General features: G+C 34.8%; 1 long non-coding RNA gene across 1 annotated transcript; it reads right to left on the bottom strand.

Annotated features, from left to right (window-relative positions):
- Nucleotides 1–6172: 6172 nt before the first annotated feature.
- LOC145667571 (uncharacterized) lies at nucleotides 6173–16314 on the bottom strand. The gene is made up of 2 exons (XR_014127898.1): nucleotides 16272–16314; nucleotides 6173–7577 (listed from the first exon to the last, which is right to left on the bottom strand). It is a non-coding gene; the product is annotated as an uncharacterized LOC145667571 (long non-coding RNA).
- Nucleotides 16315–24078: the final 7764 nt, after the last annotated feature.

Raw genomic sequence — 24078 nt, 5'->3', positions numbered from 1 at the left:
TCAGCCTCGCAACTTGGGGAGGAGAAGGGGAGAGAAATATGAAAATAATAAAAAATGACCGATATCAGAGAGCGCTTTAGTAATAGTAAAAAGTTACTGACTAACGAAACATATTATTATTATTATTATTATTATTATTATTATTATTATTATTATTATTAATTAGCGACTGCGCTAGTAATCCATATTCACAAGTGAGACTGATTTTGTATAGTTATTTCAAAAACCTTGGAGTTTGATGCCATTATTTTGCATTTCTAATATAGGTCAAGAGTATTTTTGTAACTTGAGTTTACACAAAAGATATAGTTGAGTCGTTTTCAGTTTTCACTCAAATTATTCTAAAATATTAAGAGGTTTGATTATAATAATTATTATTTTAATTTTTTTTCTTTCTTTGGTCAATATGCTAAACATATCATCATCATTAAATCTATTCTACCATTATTGGCAGATTGCTTGCTGCAACTGAGAAACCTCGATGTACGGTGGTCCTCAACTAGTCTCTTCATCTTGACGTAGCAATTTACTGTTTTAATACCTTCCTTCAACTACAGTATTCTTCTCTCTCTCCCTCTCTCCTTCCATCATACCCTCTAACACGTCTCTCATAATAAGAGTTACTCCCCAGCCAATATCCCAACCAGTTCCTCTTCCTCCTTTTAACAATATCTAAAATTTTTCTTTTTCCCCTATTGCTAATATTTCTAACACCTCATTTCGTTTCCCGTTCAACACAGCTGATTCTCTCCTTCTTTCTCCATGTCCACGTTTCAAAAGCCTGGAATTTTTTCATCGTTTTTGCGTAATGTTCGTGTTTCTGTTCCATAGAGTACATATTGGAATCAGTAAAACAAAATCTTAATATTTAATTGGACGTTTGTTCAATATAAGGATTAGCTAATCGTGGTTGAAAAGAAAACTCTGACGCCTTTACAGTGTAAAAATATTTTTGCAATTCATGGTATTTCAATAATCTGTGTCGTCTTGGTTTTCTTTCATGCGTCTCAGGGGTAGCCTCCCCACTTTTTGAACCAGTGGAGTGTTGGATCTGTTAAAAAAATATAAAAAGATTACGAAACGTGATTTTTCTTGTAAGTGGTGAAGCGTGGACACCCATTAAAAAAATAAAGGTCATCACTTATGTTGTACACTATCATTATACTTACACTTGGATTACTAGGTAAACTATATTACATTTAGAAACATACATTGTATTTTCGTTACTATTGGCGCATTGTAGAATAAAATTTACCTATGAAAAGCATAAGATTTCTTAAATAGAGTAATAGAGTTGGCAACGATGGGCTAGTGTAGGTGGAGGTGATTGTGTGCTCCCACAATTTTAGTAAATTTCGTGTGTTAATGTGACAGTTGATGGATAAAAATGTTGATTTATAGATTTGTAAGTACTGCAGACTTCTTAACAATATATTTTTTTACGTATTTGAATTCTTAAAATATACGAAAGATCGTAATTTCTGATACTCGTATCTATGTTGTAAGAAGGTAAACAAGTCATTCAATCGTCAGGATTGCAAACCCACCTCCTTGTGAATTATACGAATATGTATCAGTGCTGCCAGATACTGGCCGAAAGGAAAATCTAGTAGCAGGGGTGGACACTAATTCTTCTAGAATTATATGTGAACGATAAGCAAGAATAACCTTAACATCAAAGTCACCTGTAAAGTTTCGTGTGGGGGCATATTCACTCCGTTTAAGTTTACATAAGAAATCATGACTCTTTGTGAAAGGTGTTCAAAGGCAATTGCTAGGTTGGATATCAATCAAAAAATCCAGTGTACTGACTGTAGGAAAATCTTTCATGGTGGTTGTGTGGATCTTAATGAAGAGGATATTAAGTTTTTACGAACTTCCGATAAAGGGTGGAGGTGTGAGGGCTGTAGTAAGGTAAGGCGTAAAAGTATGAGTGGTGATTCAACCCAAGATATCAATAACTGTCCATCTTCAAAAGAAATTTATGAGCTACTCCTATCTATTAGGGAAGAAGTACACACACTTAAAATATCAAATAAAAATGTAGAAAGTCAGTTAGGTAAATCGTTGGATTTAGCCCATGAAAAACTTGATGAAAATTCCAAACTCCTAAAAATATCAGAATGAATCTCTAAAAAATGTATGGAAACAATTGACGATCTTCGTAATGAAAACTTGCGTTTGCAAAAGCAAATTGATAAATACACAATTGGATGGTCTGGACTAGTATAGTAGAAGAAACTCTCTGGAAATTCATGGTATTCCAGAACAGCTGAATGAAAACACATTTACGATTGTTGAATCAGTGGGTCGTGTGCTTGGGATGGAAATTAATAATAGTATGATAGATACATGTCACAGACTGAAAACAAATCAACCTATTCCCGGAATTGTTGTGAAATTTATAAGGCGAGTGGATAGAGACATGGTTATACAAAAACGTAAAGTTAAACGTAACTTAAACTGTAAAGATTTAGGTTATACTGTTGGTGGTCCCGTGTATATTAATCCGAGTCTTTCATTAAATAGAAGAATTGTATTTTCCGAAGCTAGGAAAATTAAGAAAGAAAAAAACTTTGCATTTGTTTGGGTTGATTGGGTAGGAAATGTAAAACTGAGGAAGAAAGAAAATGATACCTATGTGTATACGTTAAAATCTATTGATGAAGTTAGAAACTTAGCTTAAAATGGTATATAATCAATGTGTAATAACATAATTTCAGTTTATTATCAGAATGTAAGAGGTCTGAATACCAAAATAGACGAAATATATACGAGTATTCTTTCCTCAAATTACAGTATAATCATGCTAACGAAAACCTGGTTATCTGAAAATGTATATGACGCAGAAATTATTGACAACAGATATTTGGTGTTTAGGAACGATCGGAGCTGCAGGAAGGGTGGTGGGTCAATGATAGCGATAAAAAAGTCTTTTTCTGTTACAGAGTTTCATGTAAATATTAAAGATGTTCAAACTGTATGTGTTAAGACAAATATTGGTACAATTCGGCTTTTAATAATTTGTGTGTATTTCCAAAATTGAGATATATAGCTCGTTCTTTGCCAGGGTTAATGAAATAGTAGATACTTTAACATCCTGTAGAATATTAATTGTTGGTGATTTTAATATTCCTACTATAATAGATTCAAGTTATAACTTATTACTCGGGGATTCAATATGTAAAACCCTCTCAAATTTCTTGGCATTACACGGTCTTCGCTCTATAAATGATGTAAAAAACAAAGATGATAAAACTCTTGATCTGGTTTTAACAAATATGAGTGAATCATGTAATGTATATACAAGCGATAATTCTATGGTATTTGCTGATATATTACATCCACCATTACAGCTTGATTTACAAATTAAAAATATGAGGCGGGTTAAATTGAATGATAATATGTTAAAATACAATTTTAGAAAAGCAGATTTTTATAATTTTTATAAAGATTTGCAAAAAGAAAGTTGGGGTCAATTATACACTTATAAAGAACCAAATGGTGCAATAAAATATTTTTATGAAATAATGTTTAATTATATCGATAGACATGTACCGAAAGTGAAAAGTCATAAAAAGAATTTGTACCCGGTTTGGTTTACTTCTGAGATTATAAGTCTTTTGAAACATAAAGAATATTATAGGAAACGCAAACAACATTCACAGTATAACTTGGAAAGGTTTTTAGACCTGCGCAGGAAATCTAAGACGATGATTAAAAAAGCTTATTCTTTATACATTCAAAATATAGGAAATAATATTAGTAGAGACACAAAACACTTCTGGAGTTTCATAAAAAATAAGAAAAGATGTTTACAAAATCCATCTACTATGTTATATAAGGGTGAGTTATTAAAAACAAATAAAAATATTGTTGAGGGTTTCGCTCAATATTTTCATAGTGTGTATGATGAAAGGTCTTCATTCTACGAATGGAGCACCTCGAATATACCTTTAATACCTCACTGCCTGGTTATAAAAAAAGTGAGTGAGGAAGAATGTAAGGAAGCAATAAAGAAAACTCGATCAACAAGATCTAGTGGTCCAGATAATTTACCATCTTATATTTTTAAGGGTTGTGTAGATATTTTGGTAACTCCTCTTTGCTATATTTATAATCTCATTTTGATTACTGGGTGTTTTCCTGAATGTTGGAAAATTAGTAAAGTGACTCCGATTTATAAATCTGGGAATCCAAAAGATATTACAAACTATAGGCCTATTTCATTAATACCGATGCCATCTAAAATATTTGAACACATATTGTACAGTAAGATATTTAATCATGTAAAATCATACATAGTAGAGTGTCAACATGGTTTCTTACCGGGGAGATCCCCTACTACGAATCTAACTAACCTTACGCAGTTTATTTTGGACTCCTTGAACGGAAACAGTTGTTCTATTGATGTAATATATACCGACTTTGCGAAGGCATTTGACAAATTAAATCATAACATTGCTTAACAAATTAGCAAATTTGAGCTTATCAGAAGCGTTATTATCTCTAATTAAATCCTATTTAAGAGAACGTGTACAGTTTGTTACTTATAATGGGCTATGTTCAGATAGATACGTGATTCATTCAGGAACACCTCAAGGGTCTAAACTGGGTCCACTCCTTTTCCTTTTGTTTATTAATTATTTGTCTGGCGTTATAAAATATTCCAAATGTCTGTTATACGCGGATGACTTAAATATACTTAGGGCAATAAATAATATGGAAGACGCAAAGAAATTACAAATGGATCTTGACAGTTGTTACAAAAGGAGTATTGATAATAAATTACAATTTAATGTAAAAAAATGTTCTGTTATTACTTTTTCACGACAGAGTGAACCAGCTCAATATAATTATAAAATTTACAATGAAATATTACAAAGATCAACACAAATTAAGGATTTGGGTGTTACTTTAGATACAAAATTAAAATTTAATCTACATATTGATAGAATTGTTAATGAATCCTATAAAGCTTTAGGATTCATAATTAGAAATTCAAAGGAATTAAACAATTCAGAAGTGTTAGTTAAAATATTTAATTCATTAGTTAGAAGTAAAAAATTAGAGTACGCTTCATTAGTATGGTCCCCTTGTTATGATAATTAAATAAGGTAAATCGAATCAATACAAAAAAGATTTTTAAGGTATTTATGGTACAAGAGATTTCAATCTCTGCGTATGATATGAAAGTTAATTATAGTGTTATCCTAAGGGAATTTAATTGTATGTCTCTGGTGAAAAGGAGGGAAATAATGCATCATGTTTTTCTGTTTAAAATTATTAATGGTATTATAGTTAATCAAGATTTTCTGGAAATGTTAAAATTTAGCACTAGTAGATCTTTAAGAGTACGATTACCATTTGTTATACCTAAATCTAAAACAAACTCCCATAAAAAATCACCACTTGTGAGACTTTGTAAGAAACATAATGATATTATAAAATCTGGAATAATCGTGGATTTTACGATGTCTTTGGAAAAGTATATAAAATTGATTCAATTGTTTTTGAACCCTGCTTATGTAATGCAATGATTGTTATTGCATTCAAAAAAGAAAAAAAGTAGCCTGCATGAATGTTGCTATTTTAGACTTTTTTCTTTTTTCTGTTCTTTTTCTAATTTTTATTTTAATCTAATAGATTATTTAGCAATTTCACAATTGTATATTGAATTTGTATTCACCTGTTGTAATTGGAGCAATTGGCTCTGTAATAGGTGTGTGTTAAATAAATAAATAAATAAATAAATAAATAAAGGCAAGACTTGCAAGACTCTTGCAAGCAAGACCAAGACCAAGACCAACAGTGGGTGTGCAAGACCAAGACCAAGGGTTCCAGTGCAAGACCAAGACCAAGACTGGATGTGCAAGACCAAGACCAAGATCAAGACCACCGCGCTCTTGGACTTGGTCTTGCATTTGCTCATCACTAGCCAGAAATCAAACCCGAGCGTCCCTTGTAGAACAGCGTGTACATTAACAATATAACCACGAAGAAGACACCATCGACTCTGTACTATTATTTCTCCAGTAAATTATGATAACATTGTAAAATAAAAAACAAAAAAAAAAAAAAAACGTAAATTACCTCAAATACACCAATGGAACAATAAATTGAATACAGCATAGGAACATACAAATACTTTCAGAAATCATAAAGGAATATGTAAGCAAGAAAAGAAATATTTATTCTTCTTTCTCCAAGAAATACATAAATTATGTAACAACTTGAAATTTTCAGTTTGAATACTAATAAAATTGAACTTCCAAATTGATTCTTATTATTCACAAAGACAGATCAATCTCATAACATTTTAATGTGAGCTAAGTTTGCTACATCATATACTGCTTAGTACCAAGTTATGAACGTATAAATTTATACACAAAATCTATGAACAAATACTCTCGTTGGCTGATCGAAGCATACTCCATATAGATGTACCCAGTCCAGAGGCATACCGCCATCACATAAAAAATATCTTCCTTAATATTATCTCTGACTTTCATTATAGAAAACTAACGTATGTTGGGTGTCGTTGTGGGCACGGGCATCCCCTGTATACCCCTCCCCAGCGTCCTCATCTCTTCTTAATTTTATGATATCAAAGTTACTGTTGTGGTCATATCAAATACCTCTCCTTGAGAAATGATCAGACTTAGAGAATAAAGGTATGTTGGCTGTCGTTGGGGGGCCGGGGCATCCTCCATATACCCCTCCCTCGGCGTCCTCACCTCTCCAAAATTTCATTAGATCAAAGTTACTGTTGTGTTGATATCAAGTAGCTTTCCTTGAGAAATGATCAGACTTAGAGAATAAAGGTATGTTGGCTGTCGTTTGGGGGCCGGGGCATCCTCCATATACCCCTCTCCCGGCGTCCTCACCTCTCCTGAATTTCATGGGATCAAAGTTACTGTTGTGTTCATATCAAATAGCTCTCCTTGAGAAATGATCAGATTTAGAGGATAAAGGTATATTGAGTGTCGTTGGGGGGCCGGGGCATCCTCCATATACCCCTCCCCCGGCGTCCTCTCCTCTCCTGAATTTCATGGCCCCAAAGTCACTGTTGTGTTGATATGAAGAATTAGCTTTCCTTGAGAAATGATCAGATTTAGAGAATAAAAGTATATTGGCTGTCGTTGGGGGGCCGGGGCATCCTCCATATACCCCTCCCCCGGCGTCCTCACCTCTCCTGAATTTCATTTGATCAAAGTTACTGTTGTGTTGATATCAAGTAGCTTTCCTTGAGAAATGATCAGATTTAGAGAATAAAAGTATATTGTCTGTCGTTGGGGGCCGGGGCATCCTCCATATACCCCTCCCCCGGCGTCCTCACCTCTCCAAAATTTCATTTGATCAAAGTTACTCTTGTGTTGATATGAAGAAGCTTTCCTTGGGAAATGATCAGATTTAGAGAATAAAGGTATAATGGCTGTCGTTGGGGGCCGGGGCATCCTCCATGTACCCTTTCCCCGGCGTCCTCACCTCTCCTGAATTTCATGGAAACACTTCACGTGGAGTTTGTCATGTGAAATGATATTCTGTATTTATATGCTACTGCCTACTCGAAGAACCTGTAAAGAATAATACTCTGTGGTCAGTAAGGTGAGTCAGTAAGATTATTCACCAAACTCATGTGCCACGGCGTCCTGTGAAACGGTTACCCCACTAAAGAGATCGATAAATGTGATTGTTAGTGTCTAATGTGATTTTTTATGACTGATTTTTTTGGTTGTTATGATGTATTAAATTTGATATACATATTTTTATTGGAATGAAAATATCCTGATAACCATTATTAAATCAATATTGATTCTAAGATAAATTTATTTTGTATCGTTATGGAAGGCTGTAGCCATGTAAACTGCTTGCAAGGGGAAATGCAAATATAAGAGTAGGGCGCTATAAAGGAAACGTTTCGGGGAGATTTGCTCTCACTATTTTCTTTAATTTTTATTGTTTTCAATTTTTACTTTTGAGAATTTAAATCTTTGATGCCATTTTCATACACTGTGTTACATTTTCAACGAGTACGCGCGTGACTTCTCCCTCTTACTTATCTACAGCAACAGTTTGAAAAGCATTTCGACTTAAAATAGGCAATTTCCACCATCTTGGCACGTATCATTTTCGTACATATATTTATTTAAAATAATTTTTAGAGACGTAGCCGACCAGGCTGTTAGTTCGGCGGTTTATAAATATCATAATACCTCGGAAGAGATTCAAGGCAAGACAAATGTGAGGATTTGAGTTTTACTGAACAAAAAGGAGAAAGTAGTATTGTTTTATATTACAGGGGGGGGCGGTAGCTCAGTGGTAGAGCGTTCACCTCCGGTGCTTGGGGTCCCTGATTCGATCCCAGCTCGCGCCGTATGGACTTTGTGGGGGACCGTGTTCGTGGGTTTTCTCGGGGTTGTCCCGTTTCCTCCCATTTTCTTCATTCCACCATTTCTCTCATTTCTCATCATCACCGTTTCCTTTAGCCTAACCGGCATAACCGTGGGGCGTGATACATTTTATATTATATACCGTGTCTCAAAAGTGCTTGAATTATGCATATCCAATGCAAATTCGTATTTGAATGAAACGCCTACAGTGTGATAGATGGAATGTTCAGATCTTTACATATATCACGTTCAAACACATGTACAAAACATAATCCAATTTTAAAGCGATTTATCGGTTTAAATCATAAAAATTGGAAAATTCAAAATAATTACAGTTACGTGAAATTTTCAATTGACAATTGTTAACTATACATTCTTCTTGCATGGCACACAAGTCAATAGTTTAGTGTTGCCATATTTTGCAATTAAAAAATGGGGGAATGTGAACCGTAAGTGACCTTGTGTATTACAAATACTGACCTGGGATCCTTTATATTACAAATACTAACCACTTTTAATTTTTTTTAAAAATAATTTCTTTGTTAAGTGACACTTCCATTATACTTTTCTAACGAAACTAAAGTTAAGCGAATTTAGTTTTTGCCTTTAATGTGAGTCTAGAATTGTAAAGTAAGTATTAAGTAAGCATTACAGTAAGTTATCTGTAATTGTTAGGATATATGTAAGGCAAGATCTCTCCGTCCTCCCCCCCAAGAAATGAAAAAGCAAGCGATATATGACAGGTATTGCTCATACGATTTTCTCCTAGAAACACAAAATAATTTCTAAATTTTTATCATAAAAAAGGTAGAAGATATTAGGAGTATTGGTCCATCATTTTTAAAGATTGCTACTTGAAATCGTACTAACATACAAAATTACCACGGTTTCACAATGAATGGAATACGGCAAAAAAAATATGATATAATGGATTTAATCTAAACAAAGTGCTGTAGCGACGTCGAGCCCGCAGGGGTCGAGCGAGAGCGAAGCCACCGGTAGGACGTTTTGGTTAACGTTTTGATCTTAAGAATCCTACCTCTATCCTTGCGTGAAAGGTAAAAAGTTCGTCGAATAGTCGCTTCCGCAATCTTACAATTTCTTACGAGGTTCATGAGACAATACCAATACAACAAACATTATAAACACGATTTAGATAATTTCTCTATGAATCACATCGATAGCTGTGGTCTGAACAAGGTGTGATTTATGATTCTAAGGTCAGAGGCTACGGCCTCCGCAAAAGATCGGTCGTTCAATCTGGGAGCGGCGCAATGAAACATGCAAAAAAACAAAATTGTTTGGTTTTGTATATACTGGCAATCATGCTTTCGAGGGATTTTTGCAGTAGCAGAGCACGATTGTGAAGGGAAATTGACAAGAGGCAGTGAACGAGCTGGTGGAAGGAACTGGAAAGTGGAGTAAAATATTGAATTTATTGGTTTAAACCTAGTAACCAGGTTGTCTGCCAAATATAAATTAGCTTCTGTAACCAAGATGTATGAAAATATAGAATCAAACAGGAAAACTTATCTTAAGGTTTGAAGCGACACGCACCATGGTTATGAGCATTATTTGTTAAGAAAAAGAGAGCGAACAAAAAGTAGTCTCCGTGGTTAAAGTGGTGGACTAGCAGTTCTTATACTATTTTGACACCAGATCGAATCCCATCCCATCCCATCTGTTTTATTTAACAAAACATTATAGGAAGCGTATAATTTTCATGTTAATAAGAACCGAAACAATATAATAACGAAATCACTTATTGATAGTATCCTTTAATTGACGTATTTATTCAGGATTAGAATACTAAGGGTAGCAGCGATTGCTTTGAGTTTATGGCCTTGTATGTTTACTCCTCTCTTGCCCGTTCTTGAACAGCAGACCAACGCACTTCGGATTTGTGTGTCAGGAACAGAAAAAAAGAACATACGCGACCTTCAGTCTTTCCAGTCTTACCCCTTGTTAGCACCAAACATGACGTTACAATGAATGAAGTAGAATAGCTTGTTGTCATGAAAAAAAGGAAGAATGGAAAAAGCTGATGTCAAATTATCGTTTTGCGTGTGTGTGTGTGTGTGTGTGTGTTTCTGTGTGTGCTTGTGTTTTTTTTCTTTTTAGAGTATTGACTTTATTTTTTTCATATCCACAAGTGCGAGAAATGCAATCATAAGTCTGTGTAAGGAATAAAAAATGCTTTCGTTGAACACAACTAAATTGTACAAATCTATGTATGCAGAACACGAATGCTTCCAAAACATAGTATGAATACGAACAATAATCATATCATTCTTCTACATTATACAGTAGCGTGAAAAACTGATATTAAAATGATATAACAAACAAGCATAAGTTTTTTTTCTAGCATGACAACATATTAAACGTAACGCATTAAATTTTGGGGATTACAAATTAACACCTTACGTGTTAGTTTTGGCTTATTCCTTTTCACGTTCGAGTGACGAAAGAAGAAATTGTGGTGATAGTGATAAAAATCGAATTCGAAATTTCAATGATTTCAAATTTCACGCCCCCACATATCAAAAAAGTGATTTTTCGATGTCTACCCATCTGTTCGTCTGTCGGTTCGTCACACTTTCACATGCACTCAAATAGAGGACATATTGTTCAACGTATCTGCACCGGATTCTAGACATGAGGTTTTTATAACACTTCATCGTTTCGAATTCTATATCCTCCGACACCTAAAAATAAGGATAGTTTACTTAAGGATGAAAATTTAAAATAATTAAATTTTCTCAAAAACAGCTGTAAAGATTTTGCTTATTTTTACAAATATATACAGTATTTTATTAATAACCCTCCATTGAAGTATGAATCATTGCTCTTAAAAAATGCATAAGGTGTAATTTAATGTCTGGGATGAGTTTTTTCGAACAATTTTCGCAATCACATTTGATAAATAAATGTATCATTAATAACCTAACAATACGACACAACTCGTTCGTCATGTAAACATTCAGAAGGGGTAGTTTACTCTTAAGGCGAGCTTTTCTCCGACGATTTTCCCATTAACGCCTGATGCAATTTTGACATATTTCATAAATAAATGTTACATAAATAACCCAACCATATGGTTTAATTCCATTATACTGAGAATCTAGAAGTGGTATATTACTTTTGGGAGTAATTTTTATCCTACCATTTTGTCGAGAACGACTCAGGCAATTTTGTTCATATTTCATAAATAGCATATTTCGTTCGTTCTGAAAAGATCCAAGGAATAGTTGATTCCTGTGGATCTCCTTTTCCAAAATTGCTCCTTTTCCAAGCAAAGAGGTTGAGAGAAGCTATAGAACAGCATAAACTGAAAACAACCGCTGTTACTAATAGTACTCTAATCCTGAATAAATACGTCAATTAAAGGATACTATCAATAAGTGATTTCGTTATTATATTGTTTCGGTTCTTATTAACATGAAAATTATACGCTTCCTATAATGTTTTGTTAAATAAAACAGATAGGATGGGATGGGATTCGATCTGGTGTCAAAATAGTATAAGAACTGCTAGTCCACCACTTTAACCACGGTGACTACTTTTTGTTCGCTCTCTTTTTCTTAACAAATAATGCTCATAACCATGGTGCGTGTCGCTTCAAACCTTAAGATAGGTTTTTCCTGTTTGATTCTATATTTTCATACGACATCTTGGTTACAGAAGCTAATTTATATTTGGCAGACAATCTGTATACTAGGTTTAAACCAATAAATTCAATATTTTACTCCACTTTCCAGATCCTTGCGCCAGTTCGTTCACTGCCTATTGTCAATTTCCCTTCACAATCGTGCTCTGCTACTGCAAAAATCCCTCGAAAGCATGATTGCCAGTATACACAAAACCAAACTTTGCTTATATTTTCATTATTTTATTATATTTTTTTGGAAATATTTCCATAGATGAATTGCTTCTATTATCTCCACTTACTATATAACTGAATTTTACCATAAGCGTAAGGAAAATGGAATAAATGCGAAATTCGTGGATTACAGCGTACGCGCAATTTTTTTGAGCATAGGGGTACCTTCTTGTGAAAATTCTGCCTTGTCCTATCTCGTGTGGAATGTTATGTACTGGTTCAATAGATTTTTTTACATATATAGACTAATTTTTATAATTTACTAATGACTAATTTAAACTTATCAGCACTAGTGACTCTTGACGAAGATCAGAACAGAAAAAATATTTTTATCGGTACACAAACTGAGGAGTTTAAACATAAAAGGGATTAATCCTGTATACAACTTGTTGCGATAAAATGTGTACAAATTTCCTTATCTTGAAGTGATGTGGCCTTCCTCACGAGCCGCCACTGCTCGTTAGTTTAAATTAGTTATTGAGCTAAAGTAAATTTTAGTGATTATACATATTGTAAAAAAATCGGTACAAAATCTGTTAATCTGTTTTTTTTTTAATCGGGATAATATTTGGTGTTCTGAAAGGGGAAAATACCTACACTGAGAGAAAAAATTGTACGTGGCGTACTTAAAAAGATAGGTTACATGCATAATTCCTGTAGTTTTTGGACTTAACGTACAGCAGACGTATAACTGAAAACGCATGTTTTATAGTACTTTCTGTATAAGTGTTCCATCTGTACGTACTTTCCGTTTGAAACGACATAGGCGGTCAGGATCTTACATACAATTGGACGTATATAACATATAGCTGGCGATGGTAACATAAGTATATGCATGTGATATACGGAAAATTGTTAGATGTCAGACATCCTGCAACGGCATGATGTAACATCGAAGGGCAGTGCCTATGTAGCATACGGGTAACGTATGCTCCTACTGATTTCTATAGTAAGCAAGAGGATACCGTATATTTGTACATAATAATAATAATAATAATAATAATAATAATAATAATAATAATAATAATAATAATAATAATACATCGGGGGACACTTCTAAATGGTACAGCCATATGGAGATTTACGGCTAAGGTGTACCATTTAGAAGTGTCCCCCGCTGTACAATATACCGCTGTCCGGAGAACGGATTTTTCTCTCTGTATTAATGAGGGCGTATACTGGAGGCCGCGGTGGCTTAGTTGTTCACCTCTTGGTGCCTGGAGACCCTGGTTCGCTACTAGCTCGCGCCAAGTGAACTTTGTGGAGGACAAACGCTGTGTGTGTTGGTTTTCCCGGGGTTCTCCCGTTTCCTCCCACTTTCTTCATTCCACCATTTCATTCATTTCTCATCATCACTGTCTCCTTTAGCCTAGCCAGCATAATCGTGGGACGTAAAACTCAGATTTCATTTCATTTTCGGGACTATGGTCATCCAAATTTTTAAATGGCTCAAAAATGACCAAACAGCATCTATGTGACATCAACAGCAAACAACATTCTATATGTGACAGGAAATTCCGGATTTGGAGTTAAAAATAGAACCCTCCTATGGTTTCCATATTTTTTTCTCTTTTACTTCCATATACTTAAGTACAGTATAAAACATATGGGACCGTATATAAAGCACACACTATTTAAATTGACCATATTTTTATTATATTGTAATTGAGGTTTATATGGCCTATAAGACTTAAATTTTCTCATTTTCCTTTATTATGATTCGCTCTACACTAAAACGACTTCCATAAACATTATAAAAGGAAAATAAACACTGATGCATTTTCCCTCCTTTCCCCATTAAGTGCACGAAGTGTTCCCTGGAGAGCATGGCGTCCCTGGTCAGAGGGTAAAAAGTGAGGGAGAACGCAGGAGGACGTCGTTCTCCAACCTTAAAAAATATCTATGGCGTCCCCCACTTCCTAAAAAAATATAATGGGCAAAGATAGGCACGGGAGATGTCGTGACATCATGCGTCCCCTACTTTTTTTCAGTTCCACTTATACCCTGTCCCTAGTTTGATCCCTGGCCAAGTAAGTTTGTGATAGACAACATCGTTCCGTGGGTTTTTTTCGGGGCACTCCCATTTCTTCCCACAGTCTCATTCCACCAATTCTTCCGTCATCGTTCACTTGCCTTAATCATCGGTCTCCCTTATCTTAACGGGCATAATCGTGTGACGTTAAAGAAAAAGATTTTTTTTAGGAAGTTTTCCCACATTTTGCTTTAGAAGGTTGCAATCTAGTGCACAATTTTAGTAGCTGAACGTAAAATTTATTTTAATTTTTTTTTTTAAAGTCGTAAATATAAAAGTTCTAAATCATAAAATATGAATCTGATTTTCAAGAGGGAAAAAAGCAGAAAAGAAACTATATTGTCACTTAAGAAGTCTACCTGTTGCAAAAGGACAAAAGTTCCTTTAGCCTTAATTTGAACAATAATAATAATAATAATAATAATAATAATAATAATAATAATAATAATAATAATAATAATAATAATAATAATATGGGGCCGCGATGGCTCAGTGGTAGAGCGTTCACCTCTGGTGCTTGGGGTTCCAGGTTCGATCCCAGCCCCCGCCAAGTGAACTTTGTGGTGGACAAACACCGTGGGCGTGGGTTTTCTCGGGGTTCTCTCATTTCCTCCCACTTTCTTCATTCCGCCATTTCACTCATTACTCATCATCACCGTCTCCTTTAACCTAACCAGCATAACCGTGGGACGTAAAACTCAAAAAATTCATTTTCAATAATAATAATAATAATAATAATAATAATAATAATAATAATAATAATAATAATAATAATAATAATAATAATAATATGGAGGTAATAATTGCAATAAGCTAAAACTTAATAGTATATTCTAGGGCTACCAGACGATGCGTTTCTTAACGCGATTTTTTAAAGGAAGTCATCCAATGTCCTTACAAAAATATAAACGGAACGCAAAATGTCCCGTTTTAGAAAAAAGTTCCGATTTTGACTCAGAATAACAACGTATGCTTGTAATTTCTTGTGTGGATTTCAACAGTTTTTTTCAGGGAAAGACCAACTCTTCTACAGAAATTCAATCATCAAAAAATTACGAATTCAAAAGAAAATCGATTCTGGTTTCAGCTAACTATTAAAATATAATGTAAAAAATAAAATTAAAAAGAACTGAATAAGCCTCAATAAATAAAAAAAAGCGATTATTTTGAAAACTTAGACATGAAAATGGCTATTAAATTATGTCAGTTTCTTGAGTGTCCTTTTTTATTATTATTTTCTAGGTTTGTCATCATAATATACTATATCCCTAATGCAGGCGCGCATCCACATTATAGGATAGGGTCAAAGTTTGAGGGAGGTCTAATATTACAAGACACTACGTCTACGTAGTATTGAACCGATGTTAGACCTATTCTACACAGGAAAAAGCGATAAGTAATTGTCAACCATTTTATTAAGGCTCACTGAGGCTATATTCTTAGTAAAAATGATAGAACTAGATTGCTTTTAAAGGAAAGAAAGAGTACAAATGAAGTATAAGATCAAAATCTTCAGGCTACATCAATCATTTCTCTGCTAAGCAATTATATAAATACATGCTAAGCAAGTTTTGTTAAGGAAATATACCATATAAATACATGTTGAGTTACCAAGTTCGGTGGGATCCGGAACCGGTGGACCCTCTATGGGTGCACTCCTGCCCTATTGTTAATAACTTTTTCTTTTCTGATTTTCCCTAAAGACCTACACACAGACTCCACTTTAGGAGAGTACTGTATAACGTTTTAAAACTATATTTACTTTCATGTAATAAGCTACATCGGATAGCATTTTCTAAGTAATCAGTGTCGGCCATATATATAAACAAACATTTTCTTAAACAATTAAACTGGCATTTAGAACACGTAAGCTAATTGTCATATAATGTTCATGTTCTAGTTATATGGTATAATATGTAATCTAGATATTAATACGATTGAATTTAATACAATATTTTAAACTTACAAGCAATTACGTAATCCATACACCGAAGTTGATGAAAAAATTAACATCAAAATACAGCAACGTTGCTTGGAGAATCAACTTTTCACGCCTATTGTTTAAAGTGGATTCCTTAAATACATACTTGCCTGGAAAGATTTATAATTGTAATAAGAATATTGTTGACGCTATGGCACATGAATGTGGTTACACAAGACAGGCCTAAGAAGGTGCGGGGCCTGATTGGGAACAATTTTGGGGGCCCAAAATTCCTACCAAGTGAACCAAGGTCCACAGGATTATATACTCTATTTCTCTGTGGTAGAATTGAAAATAATCCAAATGTAAGTTTGGAAAGTGCTTGCAAGTTAACAGGATAAACAGATGAGCTACACTTTAACATAAAATTGCGTACTTGTAAGCCTACAAGCAACCAACAATATTTGTATATCAGCTATGAAAAGTACATAGTGACAATACCACTTTTTAGTTACTATAAGATTATTTATCGAAAATATAATGGTTATATAAAACGAGTTATAATGGTTTGAACTTCTAAAAACTACTTAAAATTTATAAACTATGAATAAATCATGTTGTTATTCCTTTTTATTAAAGTTACTTTTTGTTGTTTCATTTCTCTGCAAAATCGTTTTTTATTTTATTTTAGAATTTTGCCCGAGTACAAACTCCTGCTAATTTCAAAGTCAATGGATAATTTGGCCAAAGTTTTCTAACATTTTTGCAGAATTGATGAACTAAGTTTTAATCAGTTTCAACTTGAAAAAAATTGTTCTTCCAGATGGCAGTTATTAAGATTGGCAAGAAAAGTGTAAAATTGTTTATATTGCAATGTGCTGTACATGTATTTTTGTGTGTATCTGACAACCGAGACTAGATTATACTCTAGTGCGGGACTCCTCTTATTAGGCGCGGGGCTCGATTCAAGGTATTGGTCTAATCGGTTTAATTCTGGTCATGTAGTTTTATATTTAGAAAAATATTTATTTATATTTGTTATTCGAAATGAGTTTATTTTGTTGGGAGGTAAATCATTCACACCGAGATATACAATGGTGGAAGTTAGTTTCACTCTTTCCATCGATAGAAAGTATCCAAGGTTTTGGTAGTACTGCATTTATAGTTACTCTTGATGTACGTAAGTAATGCGTTTCTCAAACTAGAATTCTACGTACGTCAAATTAGCACATTGAAGGAAAGAGGAGTACATTTCTCTATATAAATCAATGAGCTGAAAACCGCGGGTACTTAACACTGTTTGATATAAGAACCACAAGCGATTCAATTGAAAATCGAACCCGTCTTTAACAATGAAAGCAGGAAAGCTGACTGTTCCACAGGGAGACAGAAATTAATTTATTAATTGAAAAATTGTCTATAACTTAAAAGAATATCTGAATAATCAGCTAATCTTTCAATTTAACCTTCCATTAGGCTACGGAAGAGGAATAACTAAGGCAAATGAATGATGACGGAAGAATTGGTGGAATGGATATGTGGGAGGAAAGGGGTCGTCCACATATTACATAACGCTGCAAAGGGAGAAGGGGATTCACTCTTGCGTTACAAAGTGTGACAACGAGGGAACAGGGGGTTTACGTCTTTGTTAAGTAACGCATGATTTTTTGCTTTATTTTTTATTTTATTTCCCGGTTTATATGCAATCCATTAAACGAATAACTTTATTCATTCTTTTCTTTTATAGGGGCCGCGGTGGCTCAGTGGTAGAGCGTTCACCTCTGGTGCTTGGGGTCCCCGGTTCAATCCCAGCCCCCGCCAAGTGAACTTTGTGGTGGACAAATACCGTGTGCGTGGGTTTTCTCGGGGTTCTCCCGTTTCCTCCCACTTTCTTCATTCCACCATTTCATTCATTATTCATCATCACCGTCTCCTTTAGGCTAACCGGCATAAACGTGGGACGTAAAACTCAAAGATTTCATTTCTTTTCTTTTCTTTTATATCTATATATATAAAAGAGAACGCACAAATCCTTTGTGAACTCATCACGCTAATACGGCTGAACCAATTTCTTTCATTTTTGGGGGGTTATTAGGATTTGGACCCTAGATGGTTTTTATCATATCACTTTAATTTTTAATTACCAGTGTCTTGAGATAATTGACCATTCAAGTGTCCATACGTACAAATCCTTTGTTATTAGTTCATCATAGGTAAAAAAAACGTATTTATATGCAACCCGCATGACCATGTGACTCGGCGGGTTAACATAAATGACAGGCGATATAATGTTAACATTTACTGCAATCTACTATGGTTTTTATCATATCACTTAAAAGCGAAAAAGTAAAAATTATCTAAGTAACAAAGTTTATTGCGTTCCGGGGTGACCGCAGCGAAGCGGGGCGGGTTAACATAAATGACAGGCGATATAATGTTAACATTTACTGCAATCTTCTATGGTTTTTATCATATCACTTGAAAGCGAAAAAGTAAAAATTATCTAAGTAACAAAGTTTATTGCGTTCCGGGGTGACCGCAGCGAAGCGGGGTGAACGCTGCTAGTATATAAATAAATATTTCTATTGTTTTGGGAAATTGCGAATATATAGCATATATAAATTGAATTGAATCATGCAGAAGGAATTCGAAGACGCTGCTAGACACCTCATGGCTGGTGACGAAGTCTGTGTGTATTACAACACAATAAAACTCCGTTTCGTGGCTATCTCAGCATTGATAAAGACCCACTCTTTTCTAGAGCTAGTTGTTAGTGTTCGTAACCACCGCTTGAAAGTGCCGTTACGTTCCCACCCATACTGCTATTTCTGAAGATATTATTTAAAATTTTTGATTTTAACCATACCCATTCTATTCTTCTAAGAGGTTTCGCACGTGAAACAGAAGAAACTCTTTTTCGTGAAATAATATTTTCCGCGACGGAACGATCCACGAATTGCAGAACAAAATAAGATATTAACACTGGCGCAAATCCCGGGGGGACGAGGGGGACATGTCCCCCCCAATCTTGGACCTGGGGGGGACTGTCCCCCCAATAATCTGATTTAAAAAGTGCTTTTTCGGATAAGTGTAATGATTTGTGTCCGACTGCCCCAAAGGAATGTAAGGTGAAATTGATTTCTCTTGGCTTTTCCATTTTTTTTTTAAAAAAAAGAATCGTATTCTGTAGTATTTCAAACTGAACTTCGTGCTGTAGTGAGTTTAGTAGTCTCATCAATATGTATTAATTCCACTTCCGCTATTTGGGCACAAATTGCAATAAATGCCAGAGGAGGATATGCCCCTCTCCTCATGCTGGAAAGTTGTCTCAGCTGTAGGTACGGGCACAAATTCCGGGGAAATGGAGAGACATGTCCCCCCCAACATTGGAACTGGAGGCTCTCCCAATAATCCGATTTGAAAAGTGCTTTTTGCAGATAACTGTGATGAGTTGTGTCCGACTGCCACAAAAGAAAGTGAAATGAAATTGGTTTCTCTTGGCTTTTCCATTTTTAATGAAAATGAAGGCGTGCGACTGTGCGTGACGTAACCTGATATGAAATATTATCTACTCCTCTCCCCTAGGCCCTAGCACACGAAGAGTATATAGACTATCCAATGTCAGTAGATCCCATCTTTTCAGTAAATGCGCATTTAATCTATTTGTAGTATCAGCCTAGGCATCTACTCATGCTTCGTAAGCTAACTAACTCTATAGCCTATGGAACCCGGAGGTTCAATGCCGCGTTCACAAAAGCTCTCCACTGACTTCTATTCTTAGCCAACTGGATCCATTTTCTACTTTGTATTCCTATTTTTGTGAGATCCATCTTAATATTGTCTTCCCATCTGCACCTAGGTCTTCTTATTAGTCGTTTTCCGATTGCTCTTACCGCTAACACTTTGAAAGCGTTCCTACTTTCTTCCATCCTGGCTACATGTCCTGCCCACCTAAGCCTCCTAGACTTGATGACCTTAACAATGTTTGGTAAGCCGTATAATTTACGTAGTTCGTCGTTATGAAGTTTCCACCATTCCCCATTCACGTTCCTCTTGGTCCGAATATTTCTCTCGGGATCTTGTTCTCAAATACTTTCAGTCTATGCTCTGCACTCAGTAAGCGACCATGTTTCGAAACCATACAGAAGAACAGGTATGATTATCGTTTTATACATTTTTAGCTTCAAATCCCTCGACAGAATTCACGACGACAAGAGGTTTTGAACTGAATAATAACACGAATTCCCTGTTTTTAGTCGACATTTAATTTCTTCGTGAATATGATTTTCGCCTGTTAATATTGATCCTAGATATTTGAAAGTATCCACTTTATCAAAAGTATTTTTTAATATTTTAACACATACATAATTTGCCGTATTACGGTCCCGACGCACTTCCATGTATTTAGTTTTCTCTGCATTTACTTCTAAACCCATGTCCATGCAAGCGCGTCTAATAAGACCTGCATTTCTTTCTATTTTTCTCCTATCATCCCCTACTAAATTTACATAGTCAGCGTACGCATAACCTGGTGAACACCGTTCAGCTCTAGGCCCTGGTTGCTATCTTTGATTTTCCTTATAGCGTATTCCAGGACAAAGTTGAATAATAATGGCGACAACGCATCTTCTTGTTTCAGGCCATACTTAACGTGAAAGCTCGTGGCCAAAAATTTTCCTACCCGGACTTTACTTTGGAATTCATTTAAACATGCCTTAATTGATCTAATTAGCTTTTTCGGTATTCAAAATTCTGTAAGAACGTTGTATAATGTTTCTCTCCTAACCTAGTTATAAGCCTTTTTAAAATCAATAAATAGTTGATGTACCGGAATACTGTATTCCCGCTTTTTTCGAGTATTTGGCGAATGGTAAATATTTGGTCGATAGTTGATCGTTTTCGTCTAAATCCACACTGATAATCTCCAAAAATTTTATCTGCGTATGGGGTCAATCTTGCTAATAGAATGTTTGAAAGGATTTTATAGGATGTTAACAGAAGAGAGATGCCTCGATAATTAATACAGTCAGTTTTGTCGCCTTTCTTGTGGATTGGAACAATGATTGATTTCTTCCCACTCTTGTGGCAATTTTTCCTTGTTGTAGATAAGGAGAATGAGTTTGTGTATCTTGTTCCACAATTTTTTGCCTCCAGCTAAAATTAACTCAGCCGGAATTTCGTTTACACCCGAGATTTGTGTTTCTTTAATTTCTTTATAGCGATTTTTACTTCTATTCGATTGGGATCTGGAATATATGGTTCTGCGGTGTTCATCTTCCTTTCTCCACTCACATTAGTTTTTGGCTGCGTGTTAAGCAAATCGTCAAAGAAATCTTTCCATCTATTTAAAATGCTATCTGTATCAGTGAGAACTGTTCCATCAGCTTTCTTTCATATATAAGAACGAGGTTGATAGCCTTTCTTAAATTCGTTGATCCATTTATACATGTCCCGAATGTTTTTATTTTTACTATTATCTTCAAGTTCCTAAATTTTAGCTTTCAAAAGATCGCGTTTCTTGGTTCTAAAAGTTTTGAAAGTTCCTCGCCTGATGTCTACGAAATTTTGTGTAGTTATTTCGTTCGGATTGTGTAGCCAACCAACGTAATTTTGCCTGTTTTCTCTTCTCTGCTAGTTCGAACCATGGTTTGTTCCTACGTATTTCCGCGTGTCCCAATTTTTGTTTTGAGAGAGGATGTTTCCTAAACAAAGAAAAGAATTCAATTGCTGGAATATTTTTCTCTATAATCTTAAGATTACATCTGTTAAGTAAAGAGTATGACATGCGTCAGATTTCTGAAACGATTCCTGTAATGTTATTGAGATTATAATCATTTTGCTCAAAGAGTATTGTTGCGTCATACATAATTGATATTCTTTCTTCATAGTTTTGGGGAAGTCGTCATTTATATTATTATATTACTATAAAACAATTTTAACGTGGATCTTTGTGGATGCTTAATTAGAAACATACCAATTATAAATATGCATGTATTCAGATTTCAGAATGTTTTCACGGCAGTGATTTGTAATACTGATATGTACTACTACTTTATCTACATCACCTAATATATAATATACTCTATTGATCAGTTGATCAGATTCATCTACCGTAATATGAGTTTCATCTCCCTTATCTAGAATAAGCCTCAAATCTGCCCACCTTCCAATGTTGAAGACAACCAATGGCGTATTTAGGATTTTCTTTCGAGGGCTATGCCCAACACAAGGAAGGAAGTGGGCAATTGCCCACCTGAGTTTGAGAATTAAATATATTTTAATTTATACATAAATTGAAGTTATAATGGCAAGAATTACAGATCGATAAATCCTATATGATATGATACAAAAATTTAGAAGTGAATTTAACCCTTTATTCTATTCATACAAGAAAAAGAAAGCATCCTCTTGGCCGTCCTGATTTCCCGGGCTAATTATTCCCCCGTTTTGATTTTCTTTAATTCAAACATTTCCTTCTTTTAAAAATAACTAAACGATATAATTGTTCCTTTGTTATAATAACTAAAGTCCTGTCATGTTGATATCCGCGCATGTTGGTGTGGAACACTAGTTTCGCTTATCAACTCCTCTTAGTTTTGGTGTTACTGATGACGGCCGACTTGAATCACAACTAACAAGGGTCGATAAAGTATGATAGGCGAAATGAAAGAAAGTAACGTCAAGAAAAAGAAACAGAAAAGTAGAAAGGACGAAAGAAAGAACAAAAGGACGCAGTTCTTACATGGAATGAAATTTGACAAATACAGTATTGTTTCTGAACAAAAAGCATAAGAAAATGGAAAGTCAATGACATTCCTAGAAATGGTAAGAAGGATTATTGTTGTACGTGGAATGCGTAAAACTAACAAATTATTTCGAGGGGAGAATGAGCCCGATAGCCTCCTAAATACGTCACTGAAGACAATTCTGCTCCCCTGATCCTTCACAGCATTGTTTTTCAACTTCATAAATATTTTGAACATATATGGGAACGTCTTACCCGTCCCCCCCAATGTTGAAGATAGATTTGCGCCTATGGATATTAATAACGTAATTCGTTGGATATTCATCTCGTATTGAATGTTTTGATGTTTGAATTTGAATATTTCTGGAGAAATTGAGTTTATTCGTATTCTGGCATTGATTTAGGACAAAAAGAATGTGAAAAGTGGTAAACTGAAGTCCAAAGAAGGTGCTCGAAAGCATGTTCACAAACGAGATGTCTCTACTCGTTCAGGTGTGCAGCCACTTCGAATTTGTGGTAGACGAGGAAGAGAACTTCTTTGCATCGTCGACACTAGCGAACCTCAAATATACAAAGCATCCTGAATCCCGGAAAAAGTGGTCGACGTCAGTTCTTGTAGATTCATTTCACCTGCATCGCTGTATCTTTAGACAGTATTTCGAACTTGCCAATCATCGATGACTTAAAGGAATGGGTGCAGTCTTCTTGGGAAAACGACAGTTTGCAGTTTCGTAGAATTAAGACTGGTTAATTAAACAAACTTCTGGGTTTAAAATATTATTATGGTATTACCGTTTTCTAATACTTTGATTTGTTGGCGAAAAATCATTACAAATAGATTCAGAATACAAGTATTTTGTAATAAAAAGCTCTACCTAAAAATAGTTTTTTTAAATTGTAATAACCCCCAAAATTAACAAAATTGGTGAAAATCAAAAAGTGTACGTAACAAAAGGGGGAGAGATTCTGCGTTGCGTTACGAAGTGTGACAAAGAGGAGGGAGAAGGTAAAAATCGGCCAAAAATAGCGTTACGTAATATGTAGACGACCCCAAATGGGTCTATCCCGAGAAAACCCACGGACACAATGTTGTCCACCACAAATTTA

The sequence above is a fragment of the Thermobia domestica genome, chromosome 1 (genome assembly GCF_964235325.1).
Source record: "Thermobia domestica chromosome 1, izTheDome1.hap1.1, whole genome shotgun sequence".
In the NCBI taxonomy this organism is placed as follows: Eukaryota; Metazoa; Arthropoda; class Insecta; order Zygentoma; family Lepismatidae; genus Thermobia; species Thermobia domestica.
This window is presented reverse-complemented; position numbering and strand designations above follow the sequence as displayed.